Genomic DNA, 12,808 nt, shown 5'->3' with positions numbered 1-12,808 from the left:
ACCCAATCAAAGTTTACAGTTCCAGCCAACTTTGATGGGAGAAGTTTTAACAGCTGGGAGACCAAAGTGCTGTCTTCCCAGGGGCATCATTAAAAAGAAGGTGGGTGGGCTGCCGGAGGCTGAGCAGCCAATGGGGGGACATGCCTTGTCAGGCCCCAGTTGATGACAAGTTGGGTGGTTCTGGCTTGTTAGGCACAGGGAGTTGTGGGACCCGGGACTCTAGGGCATCATCATGAGTGTGATGAAGTCTATCTCAGTTACTAACGACACCAAATTCACTCAGAGGAGTTCGGCTCAGAGGAGGCAATTAGTTTTAAACAATTATGTTGTTGGACACAGCCTCCAGAGAGTGGGGTGGCTGCAGCAGGAGGCAGAGCCAGGAGAGGGGGTGCTGTGGGAGATGAGGTGTGTTGACTGCTTCCCAGCCTCAGCAGACGTTGGATTCCCTGGTTTGTGTGGAATTTTCCTGCAAGGACCCTGGCTGCCACATTCAGTTGGGACAGGGTCTGCGGGCTGCCCCCAGAGCATCATGCAGTGTGGCTGCGACCTTAAACACCAGCAGGCTGCACATCATGGCAGGTCTCCAACACTTCCCCACCTGCACCCAGAACACAGTCACGCCAGGCAAAGGGCTGCTTGTTCACCCCTTTTGATTTCTAGTAAGCTATGTAAGTATGTGGCAAACAAAACTTTGACAGTACTTTGCAGTTATTTACTATTTATTTATTTATTTATATTGACGTCTGATTGATAGATAACATTATATTAGTTTTAGGCATACAACACAATGATTTGGTATTTGTGTATACTGAGAAATGATCACCACAAGTTTAGTTAACATCCATCACCACACATAGTAACAACTTTTTTTCTTGTGATGAGAACTTTTAACATCCACTCTCTCAGCAGCTTTAAAAAATACAACACAGTGTGACCCAATGTAGTCACCGTGTTGTGCACTACATCCAGTGTGCAAACTTTTTATTGAATCATAAAATGCATAAAGAAAAGTGCCCAAACCTTAGGTGTATAATTTGATGAATTATTTGAAATATTTGAAATATCTGAAAGAGACAGCGCATGTGAACAGGGGAGGGGCAGAGAGAGAGGGAGAGAGAGGAATTCCCAAGCAGGCTCCAGGGCTTGAACCCACAACTGTGAGATCATGATCTGAGCTGAAGTCAAGAGCCAGACACTTAACTGACTGAGCTAGCCAGAGACCCTTGATGAATTCTTAGAAACAGCACACACGTATGAAACCAGCACCCTGCTGAGAGCCAGATGGACCCCATGGCCCCCAAATGTAACCATGATCTTAACCACCTACCACCACAGATTAGTTTTGCCTGTTTTTGTCTTTATGTAAGCGAAACCACACGATGTGCTCTTGTGGGTGTGGCATTTTCCCTCAACATCATGGCTGTGAGGCTCTCTCAGGAGTCGTGTGCAGCTGAAATTCATTCCCATTGCATGAACAGATCACGATTCACCACTCAACTGTTGATGGACATTTAGGTTGTTTCTATCTTTTGTTTATTATAAGTAGTTCTGCTCTTTCAGGGAGAATATGCATGCATTCCTTTTCTTTTTTTTTAATGTTTATTTCTGAGAGAGAGAGGTGCAGAGATGCAGAGAGGTGGGGGGTGTGGACAGAGGATCTGAAGTGGGCTCTGCGCTGACAGCAGAGAGCCTGACATGGGTCTTGAACTTGCAAACTTTGAGATCATGACCTGAGCTGACGTTGGATGCTTAACTGACTGAACCACCCAGGTGCTTCCTTTGGGCACATATACAAGAATGGAATCACTGGGTCATAGGTCTGTGTCTGTTCAGCTTTAGCAGATGAGCAGTCTTTCTGAATGATTGCTGCACCGTCCAGTCCCTTAGGGGGTGTAGGAGCACTCTCTGTCCTCGTCAGCACTTAGTACTGTCTGCATTTTAGCCATCCTGGAGGATGTGTCACATTGTGGTTTCAACTTACATTTCCTGATGACTATGAAGTTGGGCGTTTCTTCATGCTCATTTGCCACTGGGATATGAGTCAGATCTCTCTTGATCTTGGATTTGAGAGCAGGACAGGGCTTCTGTGGGAACCCGTTTATCCCCACTGACCAGCAGGGCTGCATTGCACCATGCTGTGTTTCCTTGGAGATGGTGGGTCAGGTCAACCTCTTTGTCCCAGCACATCTCCCAAAACCTTTCTGTTTGAAATGCAAGCTCCTCTTAAATATGAAGAAATGTTGGATGGGGCCACAGAGTTGCTGTGAGCTTCTCTGGGCCACATATCAGGCATTACTCGTCACTCGAGGCAGCACAGCCTCGGCCAGGAGCCGGGGTGGGCCCTGCTCCCCGTCTCAGTGGCTCTGTGACCCTGTGCTCCATCTGTCAGCTGTCAGCGGCTTTGTCATCATGCCCATCTGCATAATGAGAGTGACCACCATGTCTGCACTGTGAGGACCTGGGTTCCCCCTCACCTGTCCTGTTGGCAGGACGAAGTGGAGCTAGAGTCTCACTTTGTTGAAGACACTCATGGTTACATGGTGAGCACAGTGCAGACCCATGACCTGAGTCTCTGTCCACCTACTGTCCCCGACTTGAATGCAGTGACTCAGCCTGGCAGCTGTGAGCGGAGGGGCCACCCTGACAGCCCCCGGAGATACTGTCCACGATGATTTCTACTCTGAAGATGACTGAGTTGCTCTGAATGCAATTCTTTATTTTTATTTACTTATTTATACTTTAATTTACATCTGAGTTAGCATAGAGTGCTATAATGATTTCAGGAGTAGATTCCAGTGATTCATTCCCTACGTATAACACCCAGTGCTCATCCCAAGAAGTGTTTTCCCTCAATGCCCCTTACCCATTTAGCCCACCCCCCTCCACAACCCCTCCAGCAACCCTCACTTTGTTCTCTGTACTTAAGAGTCTTTTATGTTTTGTACCCCTCCCTGTTTTTATATTATTTTTGTTTCCCTTCCCTTATGTTCATCTGTTTTGTCTCTTGAAGTCCTCATAGGAGTGAAGTCGTATGATTTTTGTCTTTTCTCTGACTGACTAATTTCACTTAGCATAATACCCTCCAGGTCCATCCACGTAGTTGCAAATGGCAAGATTTCATTCTTTTTGATTGCTGAGTAATACTCCATTGTGTGTGTGTGTGTGTGTGTGTGTGTGTATATATATATATATATATATATATATATATACCACATTTTCTTTATCCATTCATCCTCGATGGACATTTGGGTTCTTTCCGTACTTTGGCTATTGTCAATAGTGCTGCTATAAACATGGGGGTGCGTGTGTCCCTTCGAAACAGCACATCTGTATCCTGTGGGTAAATGCCTAGTAGTGCAATTGCTGGGTCATAGGGTAGTTCTATTTTTAGTTTTTTGAGGAGCCTCCATACTGTTTTCCAGAGTGGCTGCACCAGCTTGCATTCCCACCAACAATACAAAAGAGATCCTCTCTCTCCGCATCCTCGCCAACATCCGTTGCTGCCTGAGTTGTTAGTGTTAGCCATTCTGACAGGTGTGAGGTGGTATCTCATTGTGGTTTTGATTTGTATTCCCCTTTGATGAATGATGTTGAGCATTTTTTCTGGACACAATTCTTTAAGAAAATATTCCTGGGGCGCCTGGGTGGCTCAGTCGGTTAAGTGTCCAACTTTTGGTTTTGGGTCAAGTCATGATCTCATGGCTTTGTGGGATTGAGCCCCCTGTCGGGCTCTGTGCTGGCAGTGCAGAGCCTGCCTGGGATTCTCTCTCTCCCTCTTTTGCTGCCACTTCCCTACTTGTGCTGTCTCTGTCACTCTCAAAATAAATAAGTAAACTTAAAAAAATTAGAAACAAGAAAATATTCCTTTTGGTATAAAGCACCGTTTACTCTATGATTATTACATTAGTTGTTGTGATCACAATCATCACAGTTTCATTCCTGCTGAAGTGAATAGAATGTCTGTATGTGGCTGTGTGCTGTGTGTCTCTGCTCACTGAGCAGCTGGTGAGCCCTGGCTTTGGGCCGGTGGGTCGTTGATGTGGCTCTGACCCCAGGTCACAGGTGTGCCCGTCAGCTGGGGTCATGACAGGCAGCGGGGAAACCCTGCTTGTCCCCTGTTGCTTTGATGTTCATATTGCTATACTGTTCATATTAGGTGTAGGTCATCTGGTCGTGCAGTGACTGGGTAATAAGGCACCTCAGGTCTTACCAGCTTACTTCGGAAAACAGCACGGCGATATCTTTATCCACTTACCATGTGACCCAGCAATTTCACTCGTAGGTGTTTACCCACGAGGACTGGAACTGGATGTACACACAGATGTTTATGAGTGTGTTTATAGCAGCACTGTTCATGGTAGCCCCAAACTGAATGTGACCCAAGGTCCATCACATGGATAAGCAGTGTGGGATAGTCACATTGTGGTATCCCACACGGCAACAATAGGTAGAGACGAAAAGAATTACACAGGACAATGTACTGCATGCCTCACTTATGTGCTATTCTAGGAGGGGCAAATCTGAGTGACAGGGAGCTGCTTAGACAGAGGAGACTGGTCTGCATTTTGATAGTATTGATGGCCACACTATTTCATGCAGTTACCATGACGCATCAGACTCTACACTTTACATGAGTGAATTTCATCATATGCAAATAACACCTGAATAAAAACCTCAGTGGCTTAAAGTTGCATTGCGATCGCATCGAACAAAAGCCCTCTATTACCCCTCATGAGTCTACAGCTGCAGTTTTCCTGGCTTGGCTGTGTTCAATGAGGCGTGTGTGGGTAGCTGTGGGCTGGCTGGGCTCTCTCATGGGCTTGGGGGATGTACTTGCTCTCCTCCAGTCCTGAAGCCATTTGTGACCCAGAACTTTGGAGCTGGATGATGGCAGGTGGTTGTTACAAGGATTGTCACTCTTCCTTTTGTTACCGTGGTGCATCACATTAATGGATATTTGTGCTTTGATTCATCCTTGAATCCCAAGGATAAATCCCTCTATCATGGTGTGTGAGCTATTTAATGTGCCACTGAGTTTGGTTTGATAGTATTTTGTTGAGGATTTTTCTATGTATGTTCATCAGGGATATTGGCCTGTGATTTTCTTTTCTTATAGTGTCTTTGTCTGGCATAAGTATCAGGGTAATCCTAAAATTTACACAAAATCACAAAAGACACCGAATAGCTAAAGCAATCATGAGAAAGAAGAACAAAGCTGGAGGCATCACACGTTCTGATTTCAGAAGCTACAGGGATTAAAACAGTGTGGTCCTGGCCAAATCCAGACATATAGGCCAACAGAACAAACCAGGGAACCCGGAAACAAGCTCAGGCAATGGAACTGATCTCCAGCAAGGTTCCAGGAACACACGTGGGTAAGGATAGCCTTCCAAATGTTTTTGGAAAATGAGACCCTCATGTAAGAGGATGAAATTGGACCCTGGTCTTACACATAAATAAGCTCAAAATGGATTAGAGATTCAAATACAGGCCTTGAAACTGTAAAACCCCTAGAAGAAAACACAGGGGAGAACCTTCATGCCATCAGTCTTGACAGTGATTTCTTGGACATGACACCAAAAGCATAAGCAACAAAAACCAGAAGTAGATGAGTGGGGTGATGTCAAACAACAATCTTCTGAACAGCAAAGGAAAGAACTAAGAGTGAAAAGATTGTCTGCATTTCCACATTCATTGCAATAGTAAAGGCACAGAAACAACCTAAGTGTCCATCAACAGATGTGTGGATACACACACACACACACACACATACATGCAAATATATAGACACATATACAAATACATCTGTGTATACACATATATACAAATATACATATACACATAGACATACACACATAAAATATTCATATGCATATGCACACATACATGCAAATATAAACACACATATACACATATACATGCAAATAAACACACATACACACATTTATACACACACAAGTACATGTACACACACGCACACACACGCACCCACACATACATGCATACAAACATATATACACATAAAGACACACACACATATACACGTATATGTGCACACATATGCACACATACACACATAGACACACACATACACTCATATGCACACATGCACAGATGCACACACATGCACACATGTACATATACACATGTACACACACATAAACACACATATACACAATTCACATATATACACACATACATACAGTGGAATAGTATTCACCCTTAGAAAAGGACATCCTGCCATACACGACCTCATGGGTGAACCTGGAGGACATGCTAAACAGAACGACCCTACGACCCAGCAAGAGCACTGCTAGGAATTTACCCAATGGATACAGGAGTGCTGATGCACAGGGGTGCCTTGTACCCCAATGTTTATAGCAGCACTTTCAACAATAGCCAAATCACGGAAAGAGCCTCAACGTCCACCAACTGACGAATGGATAAAGAAGATGTGGTTTATATACACAATGGAATACTACTTGGTGGTGAGAAAGAATGAAATCTGGCCATTTGTAGCAACGTGGAGGGACCTGGAGGGTATTATGCTAAGTGAAATAAGTCAGACAGAGAAAGACAGATACCATATGTTTTCACTCATATGTGGAATTTGAGAAACTTAACAGAAGACCGTGGGGGAAGGGAAAGGGGGGAAAAAGAGGAGGGAGGGAGGCAAATCATAAGAGACTCTTAAGCAATGAGAACAAACTGAGGGGTGATGGGGGTGGGGGAGAGGGGAAAGGGGTGATGGGCATTGAGGAGGGCACCTGTTGGGATGAGCCACTGGGTGTTGTATGGAAACCAGTTTGACAATAAATTATATTAAAAAAAATAAGCCAGACACAGAAGGCCAAATACTGCACCGTTCCACTTCCATGAAGCACCTAGAAGAGTCCAATTCATAGAAACAGGGTGGAGTGGTGGTTGCCAGGAACTGGCCAGGGGGACAGGAACTTGTGGTTCAATGGGCACAGAGTCTCAGTTACACAAGTAAGTTCTAGAGATTTGCTGCATGACACTGCTCATGTTGACAACACTGGGGCATACACTTGAAAGTTTGAGAAAGGAGAAGGTTGTGGAGGCAGAGCCCAGGGTGGCCCCATGTCCCCTGCTGTATAATTCTTGAGAGTGAGTGGGACCTTTTTCCTTCTTTCAAAGCAAGTTCTTTTTTTTAAAGTTTATTTATTCATTTTGAGAGAGAGAGAGAGACGGAGAGACAGAGATAGTGCAAGTGGGGGAGGGGCAGGGAGGGAGAGAGAGAGACAGAGAGAGAGAGAGAGGGAGAGACAGAGAGACAGAGACAGTACAAGCGGGGGAAGGGCAGAGAGGGAGAGAGAGAGAGACAGAGAGAGAGAAAGAGAAACCCAAGCAGGCTTCGAGCTGTCAGCACGGAGCCTGATGTGGGGCTCGAACTCATGAACCAAGAGATCATGACCTGAGCTGAAACCAAGAGGCAGATGCTTAACCGACTGAACCCCCCCAGGCACCCCCCCCCAAGCAAGTTCTTTATTGTCCAACCAATCATCAGTTGTTCAATGGGGCCTAGGGCTATACTTGGTACATTGTATTAGACACTATAAATCACAGTGTCTGTCAGTTTGAGGCATACAAGCTAAACATTTCTCAGGAATTACTCCATGGTAAAAGTAAAATCTGGACTGGGGCGCCTGGGTGGCTCAGTTGGTTAAGTGTAGACTTAGGCTCAGGTCATGATCCCGCAATTCACGGGTTTGAGCCCCATGATGGGCTCTGTGCTGACAGCCGGGAGCCTGGAGCCTGCTTCAGATTCTGTGTCTCCCTCTGTCTCTCTGCCCCTCCCCAGCTCACACTGTCTCTCTCTCTCTCTCAAAAATAAACAAACAAATAAATAAACAAATAAATAAACAAATCTGGACTTATTTGCCAGAATTACAATGAGAATTTTTAAAAGTCAACTTTTTGAAATGTTTATTTATTTTTGAGAGAGAGTTGAGGGGGGAAGGGGAGAGAGAAAGAGATCTGAAGCAGGATCCGTGTCATTAGTGCAGAGCCCAACATGGGGCTCGAACTCATGAACCATGAGACCATGACCTGAGCCGAAATCAAGAGTCAGACTCTCAACCGATTGAGCCACCCAGGTGTTCCTTAAAAGTCAACATTTTAGGGGGGCTCGGGTGGCTCAGTTGGTTAAGCAATCGACTCGATCTCAGCTCAGGTCATGATCTCGCAGTTTGTGAGTTCGAGCCCTGCATCGGGCCTGCACTGATGGTACGGAACCTGCTTGGGATTCTGTCTCTCCTTCTCTGCTATGCTTGTGCTCATTTTCTCGTTCTCTCTCAAAATAAATAAATAAACTAAAAAAAGTCCACATTTTATTTATTTATTTATTTATTTATTTATTTATTTATTTTTTAAGTGTTTATTTATTTTTGAGAGAGAGAGAGAGACAGAGAGAGACAGAGCACAAGCAGGGGAAGGGCAGAGAGAGAGGGAGACACAGAATCCGAAGCAGGCTCCAGGCTCTGAGCTGTCAGCACAGAGCCTGACATGGGGCTTGAACTTACGAACTGTGAGATCATGACCTGAGCCGAAGTCGGGCCCTTAACGACTGAGCTGCCCAGGTGCCCCAAAAAGTCAACATTTTAAAGAAAAACACTGCACCTCACATTTATCCTGGTGTGAAATTTCTTCCTAGTAATACAACTTCATTGTTATCAATAAATAAGTTCTACTTTGTTAAAATTTGCCTTATATTCCCCTTGTCTGTAATTTGAATGAAGGCTTTTTGAAAAAAAGACTTTAAAAAGGTTAAGCAGTGGAAATACCTGGGTACAAATGTGGCCAAAAGTTTTCTGGGCAAAAAGCCTCTAGTCTAATGAGTGAACCCAGTTCATCTCCAATTAGCTTTTATTAATATTTTGAGGACAACGTAAAGCACTTGAGAGTGGACAGCAACCAGCAGACATGCAAAGGGGGCGGGACATCACTCTCATGACGACAGGTTACGTGGGACTCCCTCTGGGTCTGGCCCTGCTGGCCTCGAAGGAGCCGCGTGGCCTCAGTGCTGACAGCAGCCAGAAAAAGAATGGGGACCTCAGTCCTGCAGGTGCGAGGAGATGAATTCTGCCAAGAACCTGAGGGAGCTTGGAAGTGGGTCCCACCCCAGGGGAGCCCCAGCTGACATCTGACTGCAGTCTGGCGAGACCCTGAGCTGAGGGCCTGTGGAAACTATGAAGTAATAGTTGTGAGCTGCTAATCTGTGAGAAGTTGTTGTCTAGCACTGGAAAACTAATATAGATGGTTAAGGGAAGGATGGGGGAACGTGAGGCTGAAGATAATGTTAAAATAAGCAATTACTGAAGAGGCTTTTAGGTGTGGGCATGAGAGTCGTCTGAGGCTACTTAAATAGCACTTCTCCAGACTGCACAGGTGCTTTTGGCCACAGCCAGGTGACCTGGGGTGCAGAGGAGAAGCCCCTCCAGAGGCTGGTCCCCTAGAGCCACCCTCAGGAACTTCTCGGGCCTCTTCTGTAAGGCCTGGGCCAGCTGGTTCTGAATGTCTGCAGTAGTGGCAAATGTCCACCTTAGATAGTGACCCACTATCCTGAGTCCAGGATCCTAGGCTGGCAGGTTTTTCTAGCATTGAAGGCACTGTCTCACTGATGTCCACAGAAGCTGCTGGAAAGTCAGCTTCCAGTTCCCTGGGACCATCTGCCCCTCCCCTGGCTGCTTCTAAGAGTTTCTCTCTGTCCTTGATGTCCTGTAATTTTGGTGTAATGTGTCTGGGCATCATTTATATTAATTCTGCTCAGCATTCATTGACCTTTATTGAATGTATAGATTTCTATTGCCCATCAGTTTTGGAATATTCTCAATTATGGTCTCTTCAAGTATTGCTCTATACCAGGGACAAACCTTTTTTTTTTTTTCCAAGTTTATTTATTTATTTTGAGAGAGACCAAGAGAGCGTGAGCAGAGGAGGGGCAGAGAGAGAGAGAGAGAGAGAGAGAGAGAGAGATAATCCAATCAGGCTCTGAGCTGTCAGCACAGAGCCCGATGCAGGGTTCGAACCTATGGCACTGTGAGATCATGACCTGAGCCAAAATCAAAAGTCGGCCGCTCAGCCGACTGAGCCGCCCAGGTGCCCCAGGACAAGCCTCTTCTGGAAAGGGTCAGAGAGTACATACAGTTGGCTGGCAGGTCTCACTCTTCCTGCCCACCCGTCCTGCTTCGCAGGCAACCACCGATCTGCATTCTGTCACCGTTGATCAGTTTGTGTTTTCTAGATTTTTATATATCACACTTTTCCCATTTGACATCATTACTTTGAGACCATCTATGTTGCCTGTGTCAGTAGTTCATTCCTGTTTATTGCTGATAAATCCAGTATGTGGATGCACCGTGATTTGTTTCTACACCTTCTCATGGAGCTTTGAGGTGTTTCTGGCTTGGGGCTATCACAGAGAAAGCTGTTATGAACATACAATTACAGGTCTTTGAAAGACATATGTTTTCATTTCTTGTGGGTAAATACCTAAGAGTGTGATGGGGGCCATAGGGTGGGTGTGTGTTTAATGTTTCAGGAAGCTCTACTTCGTTTTCCAAAGTGGTTATGTCATTACATTCCAACCAAGACTAGCGATCTGAAAATATCTTCTCCCAGACTATGGCTTGTATTTTCATTATTTTAACTGTGTTTTTGAAGACCATAAACAAATTTTTAAAAATCTTTATTTATTTTTGAGAGAGAGAAAGACCACGAGTTGGGGAGGGGCAGAGAGAAGGAGACAGAATCTGAAGCAGGCTCCAGGCTCTGAGCTGTCAGCACAGAGCCTGACACAGGGCTTGAACCCATGAAATACGAGTTCATGACCCGAGTCAAAGTTAGATGCTCAACTGACTGAACCACCCAGGCACCCCCCACCCCCATTAAGATTTAAATTTTGTTGAAGTCCAGTTAATGATTTTTTTCTTTTATGGACTTTGGTTTGCTTTTATGTCTAAGAAATTTTGCCCAACCCAAGGTAAAAAAGATTTCCTCAAATGTTTTCTTCTAGGAGGTTTAGGTTATATTTAGGTCTATGAGTTTATTAGTATATATGGTGTGAGGTATGGATCAAAGCCTGCTTTGGGGAATAAGAGATACCTGAATTTTCCAGTATTATTTGTTGAAAAGACTATTATTTTTCCACTGAATTGCCTTTGCATCTTTGTCAAAAATAAGTTGTCTTTCTCCCTGTTTTTATATTATTTTTGTTTCCCTTCCCTTATGTTCATCTGTTTTGTCTCTTAAAGTCCTCATATAAGTGAAGTCATATGATTTTTGTCTTTCTCTGACTAATTTTGCTTAGCATAAGACCCTCTAGTTCCATCCACATAGTTGCAAATGGCAAGATTTCATTCTTTTTGATTGCCAAGTAATACTCCATTGTATATATAAACCACATCTTCTTTATCCATTTATCCATCAATGGACATTTGGGTTCTTTCCATACTTTGGCTATTGTTGATAGTGTGGCTATAAACATGGCGGGGTGGGGGGACAAAACAGAAGAGACTCATAAATATGGAGAACTAACTGAGGGTTATGGGAGGGGTTGTGGGAGGGGGGATGGGCTAAATGGGTAAGGGACACTAAGGAATCTACTCCCGAAATCATTGTTGCACTCTATGCTAACTAATTTGGATGCAAATTTAAAAAAATAAGAAGTAAAACAAGTTAAAAAAATAAGTTGTCTTTGTATGTGTGGCTCCATTTCTGTAGTCTCTCTACTCTGATCTGCTGATCTATTTGTCTCTCTTGATGGCAATACTACACCGTCTTACCACTGTAGCTTTATAATAAAACTTGAAATCAGATAGTATTAGTTTTCCAAATCTGTGGCTCTTTTTCAACTTGTTTTGAAAATTCTAGGTCCTTTGCTTCCCATATAAACTTTAGAATCAGTTTGGTAATCTCTAAGAGAAACCTGCTTAGCTTCTGATTGAGAGCGCATTGAATCTATAGATCAATTTGGGGAGGATTGTCACCCTAACATTTTGAGTGTTTCAACCAGTTAACATGGTTTACATCTCCATTTCTTTAGGTCTTCTTTAATGTTCTAAACAATATTTTGTAGTTTTGAGAGTACAGTTCTTGCACATTTTTGTAAGATCTACACTTAGCTATTTTATGTTTTTTTTACTAGTGGAAATGGTATCTGAAAGATATTTTAATTTCCTATTGTTTGTCACTGGTATATAGAAATACAATTGATTTTTGAATAATAAGCTTTATTGTAGATTCCATGGGTTTCCTCTTTGTCCATCATGTCGGCCACGAATAAAGACCATGTCAGAGGTACTGGGTGGTAAACTCGCTGCTCCTGGGCTTTGCACTTGAGTCCTCTCTGCTCTGCCAAGCCCACTCCATGTATCCAGTTTCTGGAGTTTTGTTGCTGCTGTCCTCTCTGTCATTGTCCTTAGTCGATGGGTTCCTTTCTCATCACTCTGGTGGGATTTAAGGCGGGAGGATGTGATGCTCAATCCACTATCTTTAACTGAAAACTGTGTCCTCGTTGAGGCTGGGGGAGGAGACAGAGGAGGCCCTGGAGATGGCCTGTGGTGGGGGGAATGGCCGTCAACGGGACTGCTGGTGGTGAGGCGTTCCAGCCCACAGAGTTCTGTCTCCTCATCTGCTAATGGGCCATCCTGTTTCTTGTGGCTCTGGGGAATGGGGCAGGTCTGGCTCCACACTGCTGCTCACACAGGAGTAGGGGCCTCCTCCTTGTCTGCTGCAATAGCCCCCAACTTCACAGTGAGCAGAGAGAGGGGTAGGAATATCCGTCTTC

The sequence above is a fragment of the Lynx canadensis genome, chromosome D2 (assembly GCF_007474595.2).
Source record: "Lynx canadensis isolate LIC74 chromosome D2, mLynCan4.pri.v2, whole genome shotgun sequence".
Lineage (NCBI taxonomy): Eukaryota > Metazoa > Chordata > Mammalia > Carnivora > Felidae > Lynx > Lynx canadensis.
The sequence above is the reverse complement of the archived record's forward strand: the minus strand, read 5'-3'. Positions refer to the sequence as shown.